Source organism: Pteronotus mesoamericanus, unplaced genomic scaffold (assembly GCF_021234165.1).
Source record: "Pteronotus mesoamericanus isolate MK-2021 breed Mesoamerican mustached bat unplaced genomic scaffold, CSHL_Meso_final scaffold_85, whole genome shotgun sequence".
Classification (NCBI taxonomy): Eukaryota; Metazoa; Chordata; class Mammalia; order Chiroptera; family Mormoopidae; genus Pteronotus; species Pteronotus mesoamericanus.
This window is the reverse complement of record NW_026555329.1, coordinates 56,321,874-56,349,465: the sequence shown is the minus strand read 5'-3', so window position 1 is coordinate 56,349,465 and position 27,592 is coordinate 56,321,874. Positions and strand designations below refer to the sequence as shown.

The 27,592-nt window shown below is 33.1% G+C and overlaps 1 pseudogene; it reads left to right on the top strand.

Moving 5' to 3' along the window:
• Positions 1–27,592, top strand: part of LOC129063203 (nucleophosmin-like) — a 111,039-nt pseudogene that overhangs the window by 82,258 nt on the left and 1,189 nt on the right.

Sequence of the window (27,592 nt, the reverse complement as noted above, 5' to 3'; positions counted from 1 at the left end):
CAATGGTGTGGGTCTGTTTTTATGCCAATACCATACTATTTTAATTACTATTTGTAATTATAGTGTGTAATATAGTTTGAAATATTCTTTGGGGCATAATTTGATGCCTCTACCTTTGTTCTTTTTTCTCAATATTGGTCTGGCTACTCAGGATATTTTGTGGTTCCATACAAATTTTAGCATTGTTTTCTTCTATTTTGGAGGAAATATCAGTGTGATTTTGATTAGGATTACACTAAATTGTAGAATTTTGGGGGGTGGTTTGGATTTTTAAACTAAATTAATTCTTCCATACTGTAAGCACATAATATTGTTCATTTATTTGTGTCCTCACTTAAAAGTTTATTACCTGCTTTCCCAAACGTGCTCTTTGTCATTCTTTGAGTGTTCAGGCTTAAATAACTAAATCATCTACTGTCTTAGTGGCTAATCTTGACTATATTCAACCATTTTCCAAATTATTGACTTAAACACAAATGTTTTCAATCTTAAAAGATTTAAAATTTTGGTGGTGCACTTTTGATAATGCTTAAAAACCGCTTCAATTTGGCCTCTACAGTTTTCCTGATACTCTTTGCTTAACTCCAACCAATTTTTCACACAATAGCAAAAATATTTTTTCTTCACATAAAATTTCATATCTTCACCTATTATTTTAGGCAGCTTCAATAACTTCTCAATGAACCCAGAGAGATGAAAAAAATCCAAAGTTTTTTCAATGACCTCCAAGGCCCTGGATAATCCGTCCCCTTCTTAGCATACTAATTGTGTTCTCTGTCAATCTCCCTTTACTCATCACATTATTATTTTTCAGTTAATTAAGAAACTCCTCTTTCACATTTTGAGTTCTCTGTATACACTGATCTGCCAACTTGAATGCTATTTTCTCTTTTGTTTCACAGGCTTAATTCCTCTTAATCTTGGGGAGTCCTTTCCTAAACAGTGTACTTAAAGTTAGTTCATTTCCCTCTTCTATCTCAGCTCTTTTCTTAGTAACACCAATTTTAATTTGTATTTTGCAATTTTATTTTTGTCTGTACCCCAAATTAGCACAAAGTCAAATAAGGGCAGTGTAGTTCCCTGCCTTCTTCATCAACACATTCTTTAATATAGTTCTTTGGAACTCAGCAGTAATCTAATCTTGTGAATGAGCAGGTCAAAGAATACCAGGTGCTCAATAAATATGTCCAAATTTTGTGTCGATCTCAACTGAATTCAAAGAAAGTGACAGTCATAAAAGAAAGTAAAAAAAAATTTCTTTTGAAAAAAGTAGAACCTTCATCTTTTTATTGTACAGCCATTAGTTTATTTCCAAAATGTCTTTGATGGGTTATAGTGTTTGCTCAAAAAAGAATATTAAATGACTCATTTTGATGTATCACAGTTTTACTATAAGGATAGATTTATAATGTCAGATCTTAAAAGAACTTTTTGTGCCAGCATATTTTAATGTTTTTCAAGATTTTTCTCAATTTACTTTTTCAATTAAATGAAATTAATGTAGAAAAAATTGGTAATCTAGAATTTCTATGATTGTGCAATTATTATAGCAGGTAATTAATGTCAGACATATAGCATAGAGTTTAAAAATATGTATGCATACATTTACATTTCTATATGTAATACATATACACACATACATACATACATGAATACATACATGTTCATAAAACAGTTATTACCAATTTGATGGTTAGTTCAGTATAGCTATGATTATGGCCACACTGTTCCCTACATCTTCATTATACTTTTTTCTCTGTGTCATGGCAAACAAATTGCACAACTTTATTTTATTTATTTTATTTTAACTTTATTTTATTTCAGGTAGAAAATCAGGAAATAAAAACAACTTAGAAGTTCCTATCAACCTCTCTCTTAAAAATGCAAATGGCCAGCTTACATTGCCAAGTATAAGTTAACAGTTATCTTTGTGTCCTCGAACTTACATTTAAACTAAATCTTGAGAGCAAGCATGTATGTCATAATGTAAGCTTTATAAATAATCACTCAGTGCCTTGGAGTAATAACATTACTTGTCACCAATAGAATGTTGCAATATTCATCAAGGTAAATTTTTTTCTTTTACATTTGATACTAGTGTTTCTTTTAGATTTTTCCTTAATGGCTTGGTCAGTGAGAGAATGAGTTCCTCTATTTGTTTTTTATAATGTTAAGCCTCTTAATGATTTGCATAATAATTTGCCTTTTTCTCTCACAAGACGGATACTTTATAATAAAAAAAGAATGCTTTAATAATTGTATAATATTATTTATGGTGTATAACATGCAAACACATTCATCATATTCTGCAAACACACTTACATAGTGTTTCCTAGATAACTGAACATTGCTTATACTGATGAAAAATCATTTTTGTTGTTATTGTTAATAGCAAGTCCTCAGAAACTTCAAAAGAGGTCTAAACTTAGTTCTTTTTTTAAGAAAGATTTATGTACTCTTGGTCTTCTAGGATTAAGTTATTTATCATTGATGGTAATTACCTCATTTTTCTTTCTTCTCAGTATATATCCATTACTAGTTACATGTAATTTTTAAAAACTATTTTGAACTTTTCAAAAGGCAGAAAAATTTTCTAAAATATATATTCTATGATAAAGTAAACCACAGCTGATTAAAACAAATCTTTTGTTATGAAGTTGTCATTGGATGGGCCTTCACTATCACATTCTTTCCTATATAAAATAAGTCCATGCAGTTCTAAAACAATAGACTAATGGCATGGAAATAAATGCAATCATTATATTCTGAATTTCTACCCTGAAAACTTATCACTACATTTCCATAGTACAATTATTTAGCTTTGTCATGTGGTGCATACATACATTCTGTTAGATCCACTTAATATTAATCAAATCCTTACCCATGTTAAGTACTTTTATAGATTTCACTCAATTCTAACAAAAACTCTACATGTAGGTGCTATGATTATCCACAGCAAACACCTGTGTAACCTAAGAGTTAGATGTTAAAATACATTTTCATAATCTTTCCAGGGTCTGATTTACTTAGGGAGCCCACTTGTATAGACCTACCCTAAGGGAAGAGAAAGGGGACTACCTGGTATCCCTAATACTCTGCCTACTTCATTATCAGGGTAGATATCTATCCCTGCTATTCTAGAACATGCATGCAAACTGATGCCTCATAGTTTCATTAGTCAGTGTTTTCCTTTCCCTGTTTCTGTATGATTCACCTCAATGGTTTTAAATTCTTTCTTGCAATCATCACCATTACAGTTCTAACACCAATTTGTACCTGAAACAGAACCTCAAATAAACAAATAAATGCATAAGTAAACAAACAAGGAAAAACAAAATGAAAACTCAATTGTGAAACTAATTGTTTAGTCATTTCTCTCTTAAGGTTGTTCAAGAAGATAATTTGCCAGTTTTCATCATTGGAATCTACATCATTCCCTAGTTATTACAAAAAAATATTTTCTTGTTCACCTAAGGGAGACTTATTGCAGCTTTTTCTTATACATTCCACTATTTAAAATCAACCTTGGTGCCAATTTTTGAGGTTTAATCAGTGACCTTTGAAATGCTGATAAATTTTGTGAGTACCCTTCTGATAGTGGAGTCATGCCCATTTGACTATATTTTGTCTGACACTTAATCTTATCATGACCTTTCATTCTCAAAAAGTCATAATGGTGGTACATGTCAGATTTTCCCCTAAAACTGTTTTAATATTATTTATGTAAACTATCTCACTGACTTGACCAAAATCTCACAAAACAAATTTTATAAGTATTTATATTTAAAAGTGTTATGAGAGGGTCAAGACCAAGTATCTTGTTTCAGAACTTTTCTCCCAAAATTAACAGTTATAAAACTGGGCAAAATACATAGAGCACCTCTCCTCATGTATTGGATAACACATAGCAAAAGGTTGTTATCCTTCAGAGAAGGTAAATTTACCAGTTAAATCCTAAAATTACTTTAATTTTTTCCTGGTAAATCTTCCCAGACTATAGTTTTGAGAAGAATTAAACAAACATACTGGGACAACTAAATAGAAACTGGCAAAAAAAAAACCCAAACTGAAGTCAGACCGTTATTTTACATCATTAAAAAAATAACAAAACCTAAATATAAGAGCTAAAGTTATAAAACTCTTAGAAAAAAAACATAGGAGTAAATCCTCATAACATTGAATTTGGCAAGAGATTCTTTGATATGAAACAAAAAACACGAGCCACAAAAGAAAAAATAGTTCTCACTTCATCGAAAGAAGAAACTGTGCTTCAAAGAAAACCATCAATCAACAGTCAACGTCCACAATCATGTGAGAAAATATAAGCCCTGGTTTTAAAGGGCTTTAAATACAGGCCACTTTTAGAGGCCTGTATTTTTTTGTTGCATCCTAACTGAAACAGGAGACTATGATGAAGAGACTTTGAATACCACAGGAAACGCACGGTGGTAAACAGAATTCTAAAAGGGCCCTGAGCCTTCCTGCCCTGATATCTATCACCTCCCATTGCCTGTAGGTAAACCTGACTTCTTTCTAGCTAATAGAATATGGTGAAGGTGATTGAATAGTTACTTTTCTGAGTGAATTATGTTATCTAAAACTCTGTCTTTGCAGGCTGAAAAGAGATTTCCTTTTGGTTTTGAAGAAATTAACTGCAATGTTGAGGAGAGGGCCATGTGACATGCAGGGGCAGACTGTAGGTGTGGATACCCACACCCTCCAATCATAAGGAACTGATGCTGCAAATGACCAGTGAGCATGGAAGAGGGCAAAGCGTGAACTACAGATGAAATCACAGCCCTGTACTTTATATTTTTACTGGAAATTAAATTGTGAATTACATTTAACTGAGGTTTCTAGTTAAATTTTTACTTCATTTTAATTTTATATTTGAAGATTGTTCTCTTTAAAACAAAGAAATGGGGCTGCAAAGACACACAATCCTTTTTATTGTATGTAGAAACAGAAACAGTTTCAATTAATATTTTGATACATTCATGTAATTCTGTGATTACTGCATGCTTTTAGCCCTTTACTTTATTTGTGGTAGATATTCATAGTATATTTGAACACAGTTTTCTTCTTTAAAATATATCTTTAAGTGAACAAAATGCAATAAAACTCAAAGCTAATATTTACCCTATTAAAATGTATACTTTTTTTTAAAGAGTATGGCAATATTGTAATTATTACTGTTACTTTTGCCAGTTTTCCTTCTTACTTTTTTTTTTTTTAGAAATAAAAGACAGGATTAAGTTTAATATTTTAGTGAAGAAATCTTAGACAGAGTTTATTTATAATCTTATCCACCTATATTCAAATCCTCTGCCTAATCCCTCTTTCATCTAACTTGAAAAATGTCCTTTATATACATTTTATCATATTAAAAATTAATTTTATATACATAATTCTAAACAAGCTAAGAAAAAAGTGGCAGTAGCTTGAATTCTGTTCTACTAATAATAAACTAGCTTATTTTATTAACTTTCATTTAAGTTTCTTTTATTTGATAATTGTGACAACTTCGTGAGAGAGAATCACAGCATAAAACAAAGCTTAACAGAAGAATGACACAAATTTCACAAATTCCAAATATATAAGGCTAGAAGTATGAGCAGAAACTTCCTTATTCCAATTCTAGTGACTTCAATATATTCCCGATTTCATTTTAACATGCAGAAATATGCAGGTGGCAAGATCTGAGGGTAGAATTGAAGCAATTGTATTTAATGGTCTCACAGTCCTATTCATAGTAATACCAACACATTTTGAATAGTTTGGGCCTCTATCTCCATAAGCCTGCACTCACTACTATTCTTATGGGATGTTTAATAAAATGAAGAAAAAAGTGGCACCACATATTAGTGTCATCTAGAAATTGCTGTGATTTTTATTTTTGGTTAATAAACTTCAGTTTCCAACAAGGAATTATGTGAAAGTAATAGGACAGTCATTACATACTAGGGTAAGGTATACTTCTCAGTAAATTCAAAGGGCTGTCTCTTGTTAGGAGATGTGTTTACCAAGATGCTCAGATTTGATCCAGGTTAATACTGGGAGTACTTGGGATGCCTGCTCTGGAGTTTCTCCTCTTAGTTGAAGCCTTTACTAACTCCTTCAGGAAAATCACTCTAACCTTCTCTTCCCAATCAAAACACTATAGCACTTAATATACACCTTTATTGTAATCTGTTAGCTCACCTTTTTTTCCCCCTTTCTTCCATTCCTCCCTTGTTTTACCCCCAAATGAAGAGATTTCTTTAAATTATTTAAGTACTATGATCTGCCTTTCATATGTGCTTTAGTCTCTTAGGGGACTTGCATTTTTCCTAGAACAATGGTGGGAGTTGGGGAGATTCAGCTTTATTCTTGTATGCCTATTGAGACCCTCCTTCCATGCTGTCTAAAAATGAGCAGGCTGCGACTAAAGTAAGCAGGCTGCGGCTCAGAGCTCTAATATGCAGGTTAAAAGCCAAAGACCGAGGCCTGGAGCAAATCACTTGCTTGCTCTCTTCCTTTTACAGTTACATTTTCTTTATGGATTGTGAGATCTTCTTGAACACACTTTTTCTCACCAACACAGTGGTGAAATATGAAGAGTCAAAGTCCAGGGGTACATTGGGAAAGAAACAGGCAAAAGGCAATATTTTGCCTATTTTAATAATTAGGTCACTATCCTTAGAAAGAGAAGTTTTTGTGTGCCACAGTCATGTCAGGGTTGACATAAAGGTTTTAAGACAAAGCCTCAAGTACAAATAGTCTGTTTTTTCATTTGTTTATTAACCACATTCTTTGTCCATATACTTTCCTTGAGGCCCTAGATAAGTAATAAGTGGCTTAATAAGAATAACATTCAATGATTCAGTAATCTTGAGTTCTGGTTCTTATCTTTTGATGTCTTAACAGTACCAGCATTAAATGTTTGTCATATCATGATTACTTTCTAATAAGCTTATCTTGTCTACAAAACTAAACTTCTCAAACTCACGGAACATTTGTTATTCATACTCTCTTTCCAGGTTTGTTTATTCCCTAGCAGATACTTGATGCTTGTTGAATAAAAGACCAAAGGAATGACAAAACTGCTATAGGACAGGCCACTCAGACAACCTAGAGAGCATCTGACAAATATAATTCAGAAACTGCCACTTGAATATTCAACTCACACACAAAAAAGTGCTTTAAATAAAATGCTTGGAAATCATGTTCTTTGTAAAGTATGATATTACAACCTTAGTAGCAGTATTTTCCTACGTTTATACTACAGAAAAACACATAAAATAATTAACCTACTAAAGATTGTATGTAAATGTGTGAAAATAAGCAAATTTATTAGTCTCTGATAATCTCGCATCCAGCTACATCTTTTAAGTTGTAAAAACGATTTATGGATTATTTTTCATAAAAATGTTAACCAAAAAGAATAGACCTATATTTAATATATTATTTTTAGATGTGAGTCACAACGTTCCCAAAAGTCAATGCTTCTCTTGTCATTCTCCAATACAATATTCAAATATACATTTAAGCGTTGTTCGAGGCAAAATTAAATTTAGGGAACAAAGTGTATATTAAGAAAAGTAGTTATAATTTATTAAAACTTTATCTAACAGTTTGTAAAAGAGAAATTCTGAAGAGTTTTGTAAAAATGCAAAAGTAAATGATTTCTCTTACCTATTTTGTTCCTTTGGTAACAACTGTTTTATATGTTTGTACTCTGCAGTTTTAATTCATTTAGTGAAAATAATATTTATTTCTGTTGACATTTCCTGTTTACTATCATGAGGTGAATGAAGAATATGAACTTGGCAGAACTAGAAGTGAGGATTACAATTTACCCATAAATAAAAACAGTTAAATATTCACCTAATTTTTATACAGTAACAAGAATCTTTTGTATATATCCAGTGAAAGAAAGTGTCTGCACTGGCAATATAATTTAGTCTCTAATTTTCCTCTCACTTGTTTTGGTGATTCTTCTATAAGAGAATCAATAAAAGTGAGGGATAATATAAACATTTTTGATTGTATTTAAAACAATTAGTCACCTGGCCTAGATCTGTAAATCCAGGTGGTGATTTTGCAATAATTGTGTTGTGATGTGTTTTAGCCTAAAGGGTTGTTCTTCTGTCTGATTCAGTTAGTGTTATTTCATAATTTTTTTTTTGTCCTGGAAGTTCTTGAGTTGGCTCATGTAACTAATCACTGATTCAGTTAGAGATAGCCATGTTGGATTGGTTATAAAATGACTTATTTCAGTTTGAAACAATGAATGAGACTGTGAATTTGTTCTCATGTTAATTCATTCTCACAATTTGGAAATTAGCTCCAAATAATAATCTTAATCATGTCCCAAAACAGCAGAAACAGTTTGTTTTGATGAAAGGTACTTTTCAGCAAGAGGAATTGTATTATTAACCTATATGTTCTTTTTCTGTACGTTTTTGTACCTTTTTAAAAAAGTACTTTTTGTACCTTTATTTAAAGAACTGACTTTCTATGTGGACATTCATGAAGTATTTTCTCCTATTTCTAGCCTCTCATTTAGATTTCTAACCTATATGTGGAATCTATCTTATTAACAATTGCCATTTAAGACCAAGATAAATATTTTGAAATTATTTCTGATATTTTCCAAGTCTTGGTCTTTATAAAATACACAATAGTATCTTGAATAGCTATTATGTTGTATCATTTGATGAAGACAAATGGAGTAAAAAATAAAAAAAAAACTGTCTTACAATGACATTATTTATCAAACATTAACTCCTACAAATGTCTTTTCTTCTAAGGAGCTTTAATTCTTACTCATTCCAAATCTCCTTCTAAAGGAAAAGTAGATGAATTAAGATTAGGCACAAGCATGTTTTCTTTAGATTAAGAGACTCATGCTTCAAATATTTTCAATGTGTAGCATTTTATGAAAGCATGAATAGAAATATGTTTTGAATATTATGTTAGAGTTTAGAAATATGTTTTGAATATTATGTTAGAGTTTCCTATCCAGGTGTAGTGTCATAAACAAAAGAAGAAAGAAGAGAAAGAGAAGGAGGAGGAGGAGAAAGAGTGTTGAGGAGTAAGAAGGAAAAATGAACAGAGGTCAGATGGCTGCAACCTAAAGTACAATCATCCATCATTTCTACATTGTATATGTGTGTGTTGAATATGCACACAAGATCTTATATGAGTTTGTATGTACAAAGGTTGAAGTGGATGCTGTAAAGAAATTTAAAAAATATGGGATAAATACCCTGGCATTCATCTATTTTAAAATAATTGTGGAGCTACTAGCTATTGATGGGAAAGAGAAAGCACGTTTGTTGCTTAGGATCAGTTTCTGCACAGTAAGACAAGATATGCCTGGCTTTCCTGTAGTCAATTAGGTACAATGATTCTGTTTGGATCCAGCAGACATACTAGTCATGTTTGTAATGGTAAAGATCATTTAAATGCATTTTGTGAAGCTTAAACATTGGGGCACTAATTTATCATTATATAATATATTGATTGTTACCTTCAACTTAAAACTGCAAAAGTTTAATAACTTAATATCTGCTAGGCTGTAAATAAAGAGTATCTTGAGAATATATATACATGTTTTTGATATATTTTCTAACATAAATACTGCTTTACAAAGGGGTTTGTTTCAGTAAAGAAAATATATCTAACCCTGAAAGTAATGTATAGTCAAAAAGTCAAAGCTTATCACAGGACTATTTTTATTGGCCCTTGTTTAGGGTCACATTTTATAACCAGTTTCTTACGAGGATTTAGAGAACTCCAAAGCATCAAATTTTGACAGTTTCTGCAATTAATTTTTGTTTCTAAATTAAACATGCTTATTATACAGCAAATACATCAGTAATCTGGAAGCTTTTTAAAATTATTTTTCTTTACACATGAATTTTATTTTTATATGGTTTAACCTTGTATTCTTAAGTTTATTTTAGGTATTTTATTACTTAAAATATTTGGCATTTTTTATGTTTCAAAATTAATATGCATATCCTAAACCCTAAGAATATTTTCTTTACATTTGTTATGCCAACTGAAAGGTTAGTGCTTACAATGCAGACTTATCTGTTAATACAAACCCACATATCTTGCTTACACTACCAAAAAAGATGAAAGATGAGAGGAAACTGGGCAATGGGATATAATACTCAGGAACATTTATGAGACACATTAATAAAACATATGGTCAGAGGACTTAGGAATAATGAGAGAACACCTGAATATGGAAAAGAGGCCAATGAAAACATGCAGGAGGGCAGTTCTGCAGACCTAGAAATGCCCAAGCCTGGGCTGTTCTCGGCTGTCATACTTCTTTTCCTTCTCCTCAGCCAGGCTTGGCTTTCATGCCCCTCTCCTGTCAGAGGCCTAGTAGCAGCATATTTCCAATAATGCCCCTTTTTCTTTCAGGACCCTCTATTCCAATAATCAAAATTAAAAAAAAAAACACATGCCTGCTTCTAACAGGTTTTCTAAATTGACAATCAAATCCAATGTGTCTTTGAGATCAAACTACAATGGAAATGAAAAGAATATTTGTTTGTCATTTTTTACTTCTGAGGAGATTAGCTTCAGTCTAATATTGCTCAGTTCCTGAGCCAGTAGAGGACAGCAAGCATGACCTCTTAGCTGTGAGTTAAGATCCAATGCTAGAAATCTTCAGTTACCTTTTTGATGAACACAGTTTTTTTTTAGCCTTAGTGATGAGAACTAAGGAGAGTAATAGGTGCCTTGTAACATAATGTTGAAATTTAATATATTGGTTTAATTGTGTCTTCCAAAAAGAGATGTCCAACTCTTATCCCCCAGTACTGGTGAATATGACCTTATTTACAAACAGATTGTTTGCAGGTGTATTTAAGGATCTCAAGAAGAGTTCATCCTGGATTTAAGGTAGAACCTAAATTCAATGAATAGTGTGTTCTAAGAGAAAAGAGAGGGAAACATGACACTCTGAGGGAAGGACATCACATAAACATAGAGGCATAGGTTGAAATTATGAAGCCCCAAGGCAAAGAATGAAGAGGGTTCCTGGTCACCACAGATTGGAAGACAAGCATGGAAGGGATTCTCCCTGAGAAACTTTAGAGCGTATCAGCAGTGCCAACACTGAGACTGTGGATCTGGCCTCCTCAACTGTGAGAACAAATTTTTCTTGTTTATGTTGTCTAGTTTGTGATTGTTTTTTACCATTGTCCTAGCAAACTAATATGGTCTTCAAAAATGATTCTCCATAATTCTCTTGTTTTTCTATCAACTTTATATTTTCAAAGGTGTGCACTAATATGGCCAAGACAGTTAAGTGATTTGTTTATTGCTTAACTCTGATAAGATTTGGACTGTGTCAAATGGTTATTACATATTTTGACTTTTACCCTTCTATATTTTTTAACATTACCCATCCACATTTGATTCACTCATCCTGAGCATTGAAAAATTATCCATGGATGGTATGTATTTTGGAAACAGGATGAATTTAAAAAGGAGAGAGGAATGCAACAAATTATGAATGCAGAAGAGGTTATGTTTTGCTTGCTAAGACAGGCAATACTGTAAGTCTTCAGGTAAGAACAGGCAATATTTAATCATTAATCACTTTTAGAGTAGAAACGCATGTAAGATCATATAACATTTTCCCCCAAACAACAAGTACTTCTCAAGGATTTTAAAGTCTAATTAGAACAGTGAGATATATACACTTGAAAATGTAAGAAGAAATAGTAGCAAATTATAAATGCCATCCAAGAGGTGGCAACAGAAATAAATTCCTGATCTCATTGCTCGTTATGTATAGAGACCAAGAGCTTGCTGTAGGCTACACATACCAAAACATACCTATATAATACATATGGCATTTCTTTTTTAGGTAGGTATATTACTAAACACTCTCACCAAACACATACCTTTGGAAAATTAAGCAAGAACTGTTTATAGTGAAGTTTTATCTCTAGCTAGATAATATTGAATAGTAAAAAATCAATTAATTAAAATAACTAAAAAGTCCTGTTCTTGAAAAAGCACAATTATGCCCCCAATTAAATCTGTTTATTTATTGACCGTTCCTGCACCAGGAATTAAAGATCAAATTCTGTATTTAAAATTTGTTTTAATTTTCTTTTCTTTCTCCATTAACATATAAGATTTTAAGATTAAAATTTAATGTATTAAAGAAATAAACATAATTGCCTGTAAGTATAGTTTATTGTTTTTCTTTTTGCTTCTCTCTAAAATCTAATTACCTAAACTGTGCTTATTTAAACATATTCTTCCTTCCTAAAATAAAAAGGAATGTTTTTATTATAAAAGAATATAACTATTATTCACCCTCAAAAGAAGTGGGAGAGCAGGCCCTGGCTGGTGTGGTTCAGTGGACTGATCACTGGCCTGCAAACCAAAGGGTCGCCTGTTTGATTCCCAATTAGGGCACAGGCCTGGGTTGCAGGCCAGGTCCCCAGGACAGGGAGCATGAGAGGCAACCACACATTGATGTTTCTCTCCCTCTCTTTCTCCTTCCCTTCCCCTTTCTCTAAAAATAAATAAAATCTTTTTTTTAAAAAAAGTGGTGGAGCAAAGAGAAAAATAGCAACTGTCTGGGTCAGTTCAGGCTGCTGTAACAAAGTACCATAGATTGGGTGGCTTATAAACAATAAATATTTACTTCTCATAGCTCTAGAAGCTGGAAGTCAGAGATTAAGAAGCCAGCATCATTGGATTTTGGTGAAAGCCTGCTTCTTGATTCATGAAAGGATATTTTTCCATTGTACCCTCACATTGTAAGGAGCAAGAGAAGCAAGCTCTCTCTTGACTTTTATAAGGACACCACTTCCATTTATGAGAGCGCCACCCTCTTGACCTTACCTAACCATAAACACCTCCCAAAGGTCCCACCTCCTAATAGCATCACGCTGGGGGTAGGATCTCAAATTATGAATTTGGGTGGATACAAAGATGCAGTCCATAACAGCAATTCTCAGTGGAATAATTTTTTAATGAAATATTTATTATCAACTGGATAATTCTCTGAATGTAGAGCAGATTCATTTTTGTATCTTTGGTTATTTTCATGCCATGAAACAGGTTAGGCCAGTTGTAGACCATCCCATGGCCTCCTCAGGAGAGTTTCAGGTCTTAAAACAGCACATCATTGATTCCATTGCACTTCTTTTAGCCGAGAATGAAAAACTAGAAACCCAAGCTTCATCAGAGATAAAACCAGAGTTAACCCCATCCAGCTGTAGATAAGTTGCATGTTCACAGCAGCCAAGACTGTAAGTCTGCTCTCTGATATTTGCTGGATGTGGTTCCCTTTGCTTTTTCCCAAGGATATTACTGTTTGTGTTTTACCTTATAAGAGTTCCTCAAAATTTGAATTCTTATAATGGTACCCTTTTTATTTTTCAGTACTTTCATGGCTTTTATTTCTTATTTTTTCTTAGCATATTTTATATCAAATAGAATTTTGGGTTGACAAGTAATAGATACCTATGCTCAAACTCTTATATTGAACTCAAGTTTCTCATTTAACATTTGTGTACTTATACTTATGACATTAATCATTCTTTTACTGTGAATCTTAACTGCTAAACATCATGAAAATATGTCTAATCAGTAAGTTAATTCAAAAGTGAAACACTCAGTAAACCAGCAAGATATGAAACATCTTGATTTAACTGAATAAAAAACAATCTGACATGTTTATGATGTGTCTTATGTTTTCATTTACTAGCTGTTCTTTAACTTTAGTTTGTATAATATTCTTTTTCAGAAATATATTCCTTCTGGTTAAAAGCTTTAAATACAATCTAATTAATTTATTGTTGTTTAGCTTCATGGTCAAGACATTGAACAGATTTCCTGAGATTAATTTGCCTTAAGTATGAAAAGGGTCTGGGTTCATATTTTCTTCTTTTGTCATTATTTAATATATTTGAAAACACAGAGACTGTAATCTATTAGCAATCATCTCTTCCCCTTTGGAAATCCTAAGCATCATTTCAATATATACCTTATGTCTTCATTTTAGTCATAATTTCTATCATCTTGTGGATTGAATTCTAGTCTTTAAACCCAAATCTCTTTTTTGTACACCTTAAGACATTTTCCCAGTGTATTTCTCTTCTCAAAAAGTCACTCAGTTGAAGTCAGTAAGCACATCATCCTCTTGCCACTAAAGTTACTTTCTTATCAATGACCTATATGGGAGGCATGATGGGAAACTTGCAGATACCATATTATTATGAAGTTCTTATTAAATTATTCTGGTTTTTCAATAGCTTACTTAATTAATGTATTTTCACATTCTGAATGTTTCAATGAATTAGGAAAGTAGCAAAGAAAAAATTAAATAAGTAATTAAGTCAGCCAGTCAAGAAAAATAATACCATATGATTTCACTTATATGTGGGATCTAATGAACAAGTTGAACTAACAAGAAAAATAGAGACAGACTCATAGAGAGAGGGCTGACAGCTCCGGAGAGGAGGGCAGGGTAAGGATTTGAGCAAAAACAAATGAATCATACTTTTATACTATTGACTTTAAAATTCAAACATTGAAACAACTCATTAGTCTAATAAAAGCTTCTCATTATATTTGCAAACAGTTTTTCACAACAAGACTTTGCAACAGATTGTTCCAGACTTTTTTTTAGAAAAAATATCAAATTATTTTATTGACTTGGTAACTCAATTTTAGTTATTAATGCTAAGATGAATGATTTTATATTCATCTTTCAATCCTGGGGCTTTAGAAATGCAAAAGTTAGTCCAGTGCAATTTTATGAATGCAAAAGTGAAATAACCATTTCACTTTGTAAGACAAATAACTATTGTCTTAATGATTTGTAATTGCAGTTAAAATTTTCATCCTTGAGTAAAACATAAGTATGTCCTTCCAACAATAGAATTAAAAATTTAGAAAAGCTAAAGGAGACTTTCTAAAAAGGGCTATGAGAGAGACTAAATTTTGAGAAACTAAACTGGGCTGCTCTTGACGTCTTCCATATGGCTGTGTCTACGTTCCATCTACATTGCTTAAGTGGTGAGTTAGAGAACAATAGAAATACTAAGTCATCATCTTCAGGTTTTTCTGGAAAATATATTGACCTTTCTCTAGGTTTTAAGCTCATTTTATTTTTGTTAATGTTTAATTCATATAGCAAATGAATGGAAAGGCAAAGCTTTCAGATTTGTAAAACATCATTGAGCATTGCATAATGAAAAGGAAGCCTGACTTGATTACTTTTTGTGATTTTAAAATTGAACTAAGTCAACTTAATAGCAGCAACCATGGCTTTTTCAATTTGTGAAAAGGTGAGGGAAATGTCTTGCCAATTATATTTGCCATGCTTTCACTTCCTAGTTCATATACATCTATAATCATAATCTCAAATTATTTTCTTTTCATAACTATACCAACAGACTGAGATATATTTGAATAGTGAAATGTTAGAAAACTACTTGAAATAATGGTAATAACAAAAAGCACGTGATTAGCAAGTTGAATTTTGCTCACTGAAAGAGAATCTCTAAGCTTCAGAGTATCTTGAAACAAATAGGTATAATAATATGTCCTTGTTTAAGAAAAAGAGCAACGACTAAATATTTTGAAACATTTTGAACTATGATAAAAAAAAGAATGTAATTAATTTTTTCCAGAGTATCGCCTTCTCTCCTAAACATTATAGATACTGAGAATTTAAATGGGTCCATGAGAACCTATGTCTTTATGGGCTAATTGACCACTCTTAAAAAGTGGGCACAGCAGCAATCAGCCCCATCCATGAACAACATGTGGTGCTCATGACCGCTGGCTGCTTCATAAAAAATGAGAAAAAGAACCAAGTATTTAATCAGGAGTTACTCTGGGTTGATTTTCTTGTCAGGTGTATTATATGTATTAAACAATTAATTCCAGGGGGAAAATCTGTCAGTTGGGAATGACCTCCTTTATTAGATGAAGACACCAAGTCTCTATGACTTCTCTAATTTACCATAGTGTACAAGGAAGATTTAAAAGTTGAACCAACTTCTCTTTGTTCCACAGCTATGTCCAAAATTTGATCTTGATTTAAGATATTGAATAATCAATTAAGTGCTGAATGAATTGCCCTAGGATAACACTGAGGGTGATTTAGGTAGAAAGATAACAATTTATATAAAGTCTATTTTGTTTTTCTTTTGCCCACTCCCAAGGGTCATCCTATAATTTAATACTGGACTGTAAAAATGGAAAAAGAAAGAGCCTTTTTATTGGATACATTTAATTTACAAGCAAACAATGATACCAAGTACTGTTTCTTCTGCCTCCTACCTGTTCGCTGGTGAAGGATCTATATAATGTGGGTTGAATAGAGTTGAGTTCATATTCAGGTGTTTGGCTTTGACTTAATAGAAGAATCCACACAAGTTATGTATGTCACAGTAAAGCAACTTCTGCCCAAACTTCAGCCTTTTCATCATTTAGAATTGGAGCAAGATTCACTGGTCTCTGTCCACAAATCGAATTCCTTCAGAAATCAGAAAATGAGTGTGAATGGGGCTACAAGGGCTGGTATTTCTTTAAGCAACTAAGGGAGACAAGTTTTGACAATACTATATATCACAATGATCTTTTTGTCATATTCTTGTAATAATACAAAATAATCTTAGTTCAACTGTACAGTTAGTAACTACATGCTGTTCTATTCTATTGTCATTCTTCACCTACTAAAATGCCAACCTGTGTTCTGCCTATATGATCCAGTAACAAATCTCCAATGTCTCTCAATGTTTCCCCTCTCATTAGTTCCCTGTTGTTAGTTACTTTGTTGTTGTCATTGTCATTGTTAGCTACTTTTTGGATTCTCCTCCTAGTGTTCTTTTCAAACCCTTTATATCCTCAGCTCCTTGACTGAAAGCTTTTTCAATCCTAGACAAAATTAAAACTTGACTTTCCAATCTATACATCTGTACCTCCCATGTCAGTGTTATTGAACAAGCCTTTTGAACATTTTTCCCTGTACACGACTACGTTGTACCATTCATCAGCAGTGTTCTTCTCCTTTCCTAGTTTGCTGAAGGCATAGAATATCTTGTAGAACACTGGATCAGGCTTGAGAAATGTACTTAAGCATGACAATGGGCAGCAACAGGAATCTCGGTAGTGTTTTTCGGTAGTGTTTTTCTCTACATCTTTCTTTTTTGCTTCACTAGTAATTCTGGAATTCCCCATGTACTTCTGGAAGGATTTTTTGCTTGCCTGTCTAAACACAATACATGGCTATTCCATGTGTCTCAAACTGTTACATTATTATTTAAGGAACTGACCAATAGTGGAATGAATGAATTTCCTAATTTTCAAGAAGCAACTTTGATTCATCTTGAGTCAATGTTCTCCTCTGATATAATCACTGTGACCGGCATGAGAAAAGCTATTATTTTACACATATAATTGTCTAGAGCCATACAATCACAGAGAGAGTAAAAGGTAATCTCTACCTGGTGGAGTGAGGCAGACATCTTTATAACATATCAGTACTTAATGAGCATTGAGTAGTTATCTAGGGGTTTATGTCAATTTCCACTATTTCACAAGGGGTAACCTTCATACTTCACTTAATGAAGCTTTCTCCTCTTCCACATATAAACTCTTCTCCTTATGTTGCTATGATATGGAAAAAGTTCTTCAACAAGGAACAAATTAGGATAGTTTGAAAATTTAGCTTATGAATCAAACATCATTCTGACATCAAAGCTGACAAAAAAGAGCACATAAAAGGAAGTAAAATGCCTCCAATGACTAGAAATGCAGAGCAGAAAATAATATTACTAGTCTAAGATTTTTAAATTTCTTCCTTCTGAGACTCAGTGACTTAAGTACATATAGGTTTACAATTTCTATTGTTTACTAAACTCCCACTTTTTCACATATCTCGTCTCTCCCTGACACAAGACACTATTCAAGCAATACTCCTTTACCCCACTCTGCACATCATCTATTTTTATTTTTATACTAGATCATCTTATCAACATATACATGTGTTATTTATCCTACCTTTAGAAAGCAAACAAACACATCAAAAAAAAAACCCAGATAAACAAAATAAGAAGTAATTTCAGCCCAACTTTTCCTTCCAGGTACTACCTTATAGCAAAATTCTTCAACAGTGTTTATAATAATCATTTCTGATTGCCCTCCTCCCATTCCCTTTGAAACTCACCACTTTACTAGCACCAGTCTTAATGAGGGTGCCAGTGCTCTCCATATTGCCATCACTCATAGTCAATTCTCAGTCCTCATCTTCCTTGTCTATTAGCACTGCTTAATACAAAGAATGTTCATTCATTCACTTAGCTTCCTTGACACTTCATTCTCCTGGTCTTCTGTTACCCACTAATGCTCCTTCCCACCTTGTTTTGCTGGATGAACTCCATCATCCCAATCTCATATAATGAAATGTCACTGACTTATTCCTCAGCCCTCACTCACCTCTATCTACTCCTTTGGTGAATTTTATCCTGTCTCATGACTTTCAATATATTCTTTGTGATTACAATTCCCAGATATGTTTCTATCCAGAACTTCTCCTAACATATCAGATTCAGATAACCAAATAATTTGCAAAATTCCCTACTTAGATATCTAATAGGAAACTGAAATATACCTTGTCCCAAATCAATCTTCTGATTTCTATTCTTTCCACACAATTTTACTGCTTTTTGGGTTTTCCCCATCTCAGTTAATTCCAACTACTTTGCTCCAGCTTAAAGCCTTTTATTTATACACTTCATGTATAATATTTTTCACAAATTATTTTTAACTATATTTTAATTGCCTGCAGTATCACAGATGTCTCATTTTCCCCCTTTGCCATCACCACACTGTTGTCTGTATCTATGGGTTATGTATATACGTTCTTTGGCTAATCCCTTCACCTTCTTTCACACAGTAGCCCCTCCCCTTCTCTCCCTTGACAGCTGTCAATCATCTCTATTTTCTGAACATTCCAATTGTGTTGACTTATCACTACCTCTGCTGCTTCCAGACTGATTTGAGCCTCTAAAATCTCTTGCTTGGATTACTACAATTGCTTCCTGACCAATTTCCTGATTCCAAACCAGCCTATCATATATTTTTAACCAAGCAGATAGAGGAATAATTTTAAAACAAATCTCAGATCAACACACTTCCCAGTCTCAAATTTTCCAGCATGTTTATGATACTCAGAATAAAAGCCACTGTTGTTCTCTTACTGACCTGGCAGCTTGTTTCCTCTCTGACCTTATTTTTTCTAATTTTATAAGCAATTCTCATATCTTTCACTTTTTTAATTTTTCTCCATATCAATTTTATTTTTTGTTACTCTTTCTTAGTTTTATTTTTATTATTATTTTTATTTAAGATTTACTGTATTATTTTCCATTACCATTTAATTCTCTTATACACCCTTTCCCCAGAAATCATCACACTCTTTTCCACATCCATGAATCCTTTTTCCTTTTTGCTCAATCCCTCAAGCCCCTAACCACCCCCACGCCACAGCAGTCGTCTGCTCTCCATCTATGAGTCCACCTCTCTTTTGCTTGTTTATTCAGTTTGTTCATTAGATTCCACATATAAATGAAATCATATGGTATTTGCTTTTCTCTGATTTACTTATTTCATTTGGCATAATGTTCTCCTGGTCTATCCATACCATTTCAAAGGTTAACATTTTCTTCTTTTTTATGGCCAAGTAGAATTCCTTTGTGTAAATGTCCCATAGATGTTTTATCCACTCATGTATTCATGGACACTTGGGCTGCTTCCATTGTAAATAACACTGCAATGAACACAAGGATGCTTATGTTCTTTTGAATTCACATTTTGGGTTCCTTTGGATAAATTCCAAGAAGTAGGATTGCTGTATTAAAAGGCAGATCCATTTTTAATTTTTTGAAATATGTCCATACTGCTTTCTACGGTGATTGTACCAAACTTTATTCCTATCAACAGTGCAAACTTGTTCTCCTTTCTCCACATCCTTGCCAGCACTTGTTTGTTTATTTATTGATGACAGCCATCCTGACAGGTATGAAATGGTATCTCATTGTGCTTTTAATTTGCATTTCTCTGATTAGTGACTTTGAGCATCTTTTTATATGTCTATTAGCAATGCATGTCCTCTTTGGAGAAGTGTCTATTCAAATCCTTTGCCCATATTTTTAATTGGGTGGTTTGGGTATTTTGGTGTTGAGCTTTGTTAAGTACTTTATAAATTTTGTATATTAACCCCTTATCAGATGAATTGGTAAATATATTATCCCATTCTGTGGTTTTTTTTTTTATTTCATTGATGACTTCCTTTACTATGCAAAAAATTTTTAGTTTGATGTAGTTCTATTTGTTTATATTTTTTCATTTCCCTTGCCTGGGGAGATATTTTCTACAAGCACTGTCAGATTTTGCTGTCTATGTTTTCTTCTAGGATTTTTTATATTTTGGGTCTAACGTTTAAGGTTTTGATCCATTTTCAATTTATTCTCATGTGTGGTATAAGAAGATAGTCTAGCTTCATTTTTCTGCACATATCTGTCCAATTTTCCCAATACCATTTATTGAATAGACTATCATTAGCCCATTGTATGCGTTTGCTTCCTCTTTCAAATATTAATTGACTGTAAAGTTATGGATTTATTTCTGGGCTCTCTATTCTGTTCCACTGACCTATGTGTTTGTTCTTATGCCAGTACCTTGCTGTTTTGATTACCTTGGACTTACCATATAGTTTAATATTAGGTAGTGTGACTCCTCCAATTTTTTTCTTCTTTCTCCTGATGGCTATTGCTATGCAGGGCCTTTTGTGGCTCCATATAAATTTTTGAAATGTTTGTTCTAGTTCTGAGAAATACGTCACTGGAAGCTTGATAGGAATTGTGCTGAATCTGTAGATCGCTTTGGGTAGTATAGACATTTTTATGATGTTAATTCTTCTTATCCATGCACATGGTATGTGCTTCCACTTTTGTATCTTCTTCAATTTCTTTTTTCAGTGTCTTATAATTGCCCATGTAGAGGTCTTTTACATACTTGGTTAGGTTTATTCCTAGGTATTTTATTCATTTTGAAGCAATTGTGAATGGCATTGTTTTCTGTTTATCCATTACTGGCATAAAAAATGAAACTGATTTCTGGATATTAATTTTGTATCCTGCCACTTTATGAACTCATTTATCAGTTCTAGTAGTTTCTTGGTGGAATCTTTGGGGTTCTCTATGTACAGTATTTTGTCATCTGCTAATAAAGATAGTTTTACTTCTTCTTTTCCAATTTAGATGTCTTTTATTTCTTCTTATTTTCTGATTGCTGTGGCTAGGACTTCCAGTACTATGTTGAATAAGAGAGGTGAAAGCAGACATCCCTGTCTTGTTCTCAAGCTTAAGGGGAACACTTGTGGTTTTTGCCCATTGAACATGATATACTACTGGCAGTGGGTTTGTCATATATGACCTTTATTAAGTTTATGTATGTTCTCTCTATCCCCTCTTTTTTGAGAGTTTTGATCATAAATGGGTACTGGATTTTATCAAAAGCTTTTTCTGCATCTATTGATATGACTGTGTGGTTTTTATTATTCATTATAATATGTGGTAAATCACATTTATTGATTTGAGAATGTTGTACCAATCTAGCATTCCTGGAATAAATATCACTTGATCATGGTGCATGATCTTTTTGATGCATTACTGTATTCAGTTTCCTTATATTTTGTTGAGGATTTTAGCATGTATGTTCATCAGGTATATTGGCCCAAAATTTTCTCTCTGTAGAGTCTTTATCTGGTTTTGGAATGAGGATAATGCTGGTTTCATAAAATGAGTTTGTAAGCTTTCCCTTCTTTTGAATTTTATAAAATGATTTGAAAAGGAGAGGTGTTAGTTCTTAGGATGTTTGGTGAAATCCACTGTGAAGCCATATGATCCAGGCTTTCTCTTTGTTGGGAATTTTTAATTTACTGTTTCAATTTCATTAGGTGTAATCTCTCTATTCAGATTCTCTAATTCTTCCTGATTTGTGTTTGGAATATTGTATGTTTCTAGGAATTATCCATTTCATCCAGGTTGTCCAGTTTGTTGCCATGTGATTGTTCATAATATTTTCTTACACTCCTTTGTATTTCTTTGGTGTCAGTTGTTATTTTTCCTCTTTCATTTATGATTTTATTTATTTGGCTCTTCTCTCTTTTTTTCTTTAAGAGTCTGGTTAAAGATTTGTCAATCTTGTTTATCTTTTCAAAGAACCAGCCCTTGGATTCATTGATCTTTTGTATCATTTTTTTAGACTCTATTTTGTTTATTTCTTCCCTGATCTTTATTATTTCCTTTTGTCCACCCACATTGGGCTTTGCTTGTGGTTCTTTTTCAAGTTCCTTTAAGTGTGAAGTTAGATTGTTTATTTGAGCTTTTTCTTGGTTTAGTTTGTTTTTGTTTTTTGGGGTTTTTATATATTTATTTATGTTTGAGATAGGACTGTAATTCTATGAATGTCCCTATTAGGATTGTTTTCACAGTGTCCCACAGATTTTGAATTGTTGTATCCTCATTTTCATTTGTTTCAAGGTATCTTTTGATTTTCATTGATCTTCTTGTTAACCCATTCATTGTTTAATAACATGTTATTTAGCTTCCATGGCTTTGCATGTTTTTCAGTGTTCTTCTTGTGATTGATTTCTAGTTTCATAACACTGTGATCAGAGAAGATGTTTGATATTATTTCAATCCTCTTAAATTTGTTGAGACTTGTTCTGTGTCCAAACTTGTGGTCTATCCTAGGAAAACTTCCATGTGCAGTTGGAAAGTATCTATATTCTGATGCTTTCAGGGAAATGCTCTGAAAATATCAATTAAATCCATTTGGTCTATTGTGTCATTTTATGCTGCTGTCTCCTTGTAGATATTTTTTCTAGAAAATCTATCCATTGAAGTTAATGGGGTGTTAAAATACCAAACTACAACTGTATTTCGGTCAATCTCTCCCTTTGTGTCCACAAAAATTTGCTTTACATATTTAGGTGCTCCTCTATTTGGTGTATAAATGTTTACTAGGGTTATATCCTCTTGTTGGAGTGTCTCTTTTATTATTATGTAGTGTCTTTTTTTTGTTTCTTACTATAGCCTTTGTTTTACAGTCTATTTTGTGAGATATAAGCACTGCTATTCCAGCTGTTAATATCTTTCCATTTACATGAAATATCTTTCTTCAACCTTTTACTTTTAGTCTGTGGGTTTGATCTGAGATGGGTCTCTTGGAGGCAGCATGTATATGGCTCTTGTTTTCTTATCCATTGAGCTGCCCTATGTCTTTTGATGGAACATTTAAACCATTTACATTTAAGATCATTTATTCATAGATACATATGTAGTGCTATTTTATTGTTAGACTGTTTTCCTCTTTTTCTTTCTCTTTTTCTTCTTCTTCTAAAAGCAAGCCCTTTAACATTTTTTGCAGTACTGGTTTGGTATTAATAAACTTCTTTAGGTTTCTTTTGTCTAAAAAGCTCCTTATTTCTCCTTTGATAGTAAATGATAACTTTGCTGTGTAAAGTAGCCTTGGTTATAGGTCTTTGCTTTTCATCACCTTGAATGTCTCACACCACTCCCTTCTGGCCTGAAATATTTCTGTTGAGTAATCAGATGCCAGTCTAACTCGTGCTCCCTTGTAAGTAACTACCTGTTTTCCTTTTGTGGCTTTTAGGATTCTCTCCTTGTCTTTAAGCCTTGTCATTTTAACTGAGAAGTGCCATGGTGTAGACTTCTTTGCGTCCAACCTATTTGGGACTCTGAGTTTTCCTGGACTTGAGGGACTTTTCCTACATCAGATTAGTGACGTTTTCAGTCATTACTTCTTAAAATAAGCTCATGATCTCTTGCTCACTCTCTTCTCCTTCTGGTATCCCCATGATGTGGATGCTGTTATGCTTCATGTTGCCCAAAATGTTTCTTAAACTCTCCTAAATTTTTTAAATTTGTTTTTCCTTTTGCTGCTCTGCCTGAGTGTTTTTTTTACCATGTTTTCTAGAACACTGATTTAATCCCCTTCTTCATCTAACCTAATGTTAATTCTTTCCAGTGTATTATTTAATTCAGATATTACATTCTTTATTTCTGTTTTTTTTTAATGGTTTTATGTCTTTTTTCTGCTGTTAAGTATCCTTATAGTCATTACTCTAAACTATCCGATAAATTGTTTGTCTCCATTTCATGCTGCCCTTCTGGAGGATTCTCTTGTTGTTTCATTTGGGGCATGTTTCTTTGTTTTCCCATTTTGGCTATTTTTTTTAATTTTTCACCAAAGATGTTAAACTAATCAGTCATTATACTGATTAGTTGTTAATCTAATCACATCGTAATCAGCAGGCTGGCTTAAACACTACAGGGTGGGCAAAGTAATTCCTGTGGGTGGGGGTACTGCTTCCCCTCAGACTGTTGCCATTCAGAGGGAAGTGCACTGCCTGAGAAAGCTGGCTTCTGCAGTATGGGGAATGACTTAGCACAGGGATCCATGTGGGTGTTCCTTCAGTTCTCTTTCCACAGCCACCAAGCCCAGACCCTCCTCAAGCATCTCTAGTCCACTCTGCCCTCTTTTTCCTGGAGACCAGGGTACATAGCTGCAAAGGAAATTTTGTGTGTTGGCCCCTTAAGAGGCTCTCTCGGTCTCCAACTGTCTCTCTTTGGCGGATAGAAACCCTGCTGCTTTTCACAGCTCTGTGTTTTCTAGGTTCCTTTCCATCTCTGGTGCTGTAGGCTGGGGAGCCCAAAATGGGGTTTAAACCCCCTTCTTCTCAGGGATAATGACCGGGCCACTGAAATATTCCTCCAGAACTTCAGCTGCCCAGCCCAGCCAGCCCTCTCATACCTCCTCTGCTCTTCCTGCTGGTCACATTGTGGTGAAGTGGTTTCTCCTGTCTGTCTGCAGTTATAAGGCTTCTCTCCAGCTAGTGTGCAATTGGTTATTCTGGACGATTTCTCTATAATTTAGATTGATCCTGGAGGTGGTTAGTGTAGCTTCCACTTACTCTTCCACCATATTGGATCTTCCATATCAGTTTTAAAAGATGCATAATATATTGTGCTTATTTATTTTATTTTTCTTAGCATATTTATTCCATGAGAGTAAATATTTTTGTGGATTTTGTGAATTTTGCTTTCTTCTATGTTCCCAGCACTCAGAGTAGTTGGCACCTGGCAAGTCTAAAAATATTTTCTGTATGAAGAAAAATATATTAATTACCTCTGCTCTGTATGGAAAGTCTGGGCAGTGTGGTAATTCTCCCCTGGGTTCTCTTTCTTACCATAAGTCACTGCCAGGAACATTGAGTAAGATTTCACCATTCCTGAGCCAATGAGCAAAATAAGACACTTGTTCCTTAACCTTCCTGTGCTAGCCCTTCAGTACCTCCATAATTACCATCCATGTGAAACAGAAATGAAGAGGTTTTATGATTATTTTAGAAAGAAATTGAAGGACAAGTTAAAATTTATTAATGTATTTACTAACTTGTTCAACCACTATTAATCTCAGGAATTTCTTTAAGACTGAAGTGCATTGCTACCATGTATTTGACCCTGTATATACAAGGTAATATCTCCCTGCAAAACTACATTTATTAAGCAACCCTTTATGTCACCACAGTTCTTAAACAATGTACTTCTCCATGATCCTTACCCCTCCCTGACCCCACCACTTTCCCAAAAACTCCATGGAAAATCTTAAGCATCTTTAAGTCCAAAGTAGTATCCCCTCAAGGGTCCACAGTAATTTTGAAAGGCCAGTGCAACCAGTATGCTGTCATATATGTCTTCTCACTGAAGGAGGATGGCAGAGTTAAAGTAGAGCAGATGAACTCCTCCTGGTTCAAAGTCCTTTATTTTATAGTGATTTTACCTCTGTAAGTTTTAAGCAACAGATAACGTTCAATATTGTATCTACTACATTAAATATATGTACATCTACAGAAAGAAAAATATTTTCCAAGATGACTACAATCTAAATACATATCATAAAATAATTATTTTCACAACTAACAAATTTCTTTCTTCCCAATATCATAAAATTAACATGTGCATTATATAATGCCTATAATTATTCAAATAGGCTGCTATCTTAAAAAGCAACACAATAATACAAAAATATATTTGAAAGAATTCACAGGTGGATAAAGCAAAAATGAGTATTATTTTTAAAAAGAGAGAAAGGGATTTTTTTCAAAATGTACTTCAAAAATACAATGGTTAAAAAAGTATGCAAAAGAACATATTATACTCTGATCCACAATTACTATCCCAGAAAAAGATCTTAATATGCAGGACAATTTAGTATAATAAATATAGAATTTCAAAAACATGAAAATCAGATATGTGATAAGTTGTCCTGGAATCATTAGTTGCCTAATGAAAGAAAATTAGATTGTAAATCCATGCTTACTATAATTTCCAGATATAAAGATATAAATAGAAAGAACAAATATGTAAAAGACACTGATTGAAAATATTGGTTGAAATAACTTCTAAACATGACACAAAAAGTAGAACAGTTTCCATTTGAAGTACAATATCATAATGAGAAATATATTTTAGAAATTTAAGTAATGTTTTATATGATATTAATAATCAAATGTACATTTCTAAATATGATTGGTTTGTCTTTGTATATAAACAAAAAATCCTGAGGTTGGAAAATTACTGCCAGGAGTTTTATTCTATTGGATCCTCTGCTTTTTTTAATTCTGCCACCAGCCCTAAGTTTGAGACACAGTATGAAATCTTGGCAGCATCAGGTTCTCTGTCCAGTGTTCCCAAGGTGCCATGTGGCACAGGAATCTTCACAGAAAACTGAGTTTAATGATTATTCTGGGTGACATCTATAGTTGATACACCTTTGCTACTGTTGCATCATTCATGTGCAATTCTAACCAGAAGAATAACAGTCACAAATCTAAACAGAGTTTCAGATTGTTTTCACTTCCAAAGGCCTTTTAAGAATGTGATATTTAGCAGGAATAAATAGAAAGGTGGAACATGTCCTCATACATGATGAACTAGTGTCAACAAAAAGCAAAGGTATGATACAGAGAGCCACATTCTTGTTCTGAGCTGCCCTGCTTCAGGACTTTTTTTGACTGAAAATTCAGAACAATTTAACTGCTCATAATCCAAATCAAGAAATTAGCATTGCTTTGAACATCAAACAAAATAAAGACATACTATCACAGATGAGAAAATATCTAACATGAATCTCTTATACAAACTAAGACTTATGCAAGATGGGACAAAAGCAGATTTACAGTTGTTAGCATGCAAAACAGAGTTTATTTTTGTATTATTATTTATTAATTATCACATTATTTTTCATATGAATGTAAACCTACTTTTTTCCATCCTGTATATCATCCAGAAAGAAAAAGAAAACCAAAGAAAAATGAAATGAGAGTGAACAGTTTATATAGCACAATGGCATAGTAATATGATAAGAATCATGGAAGTTATACTTTGGATATTAATTATCACTAAAATAACTACCAGTGATCCTATATTCACAATCCAGGTGCATCAGAAATCTTATA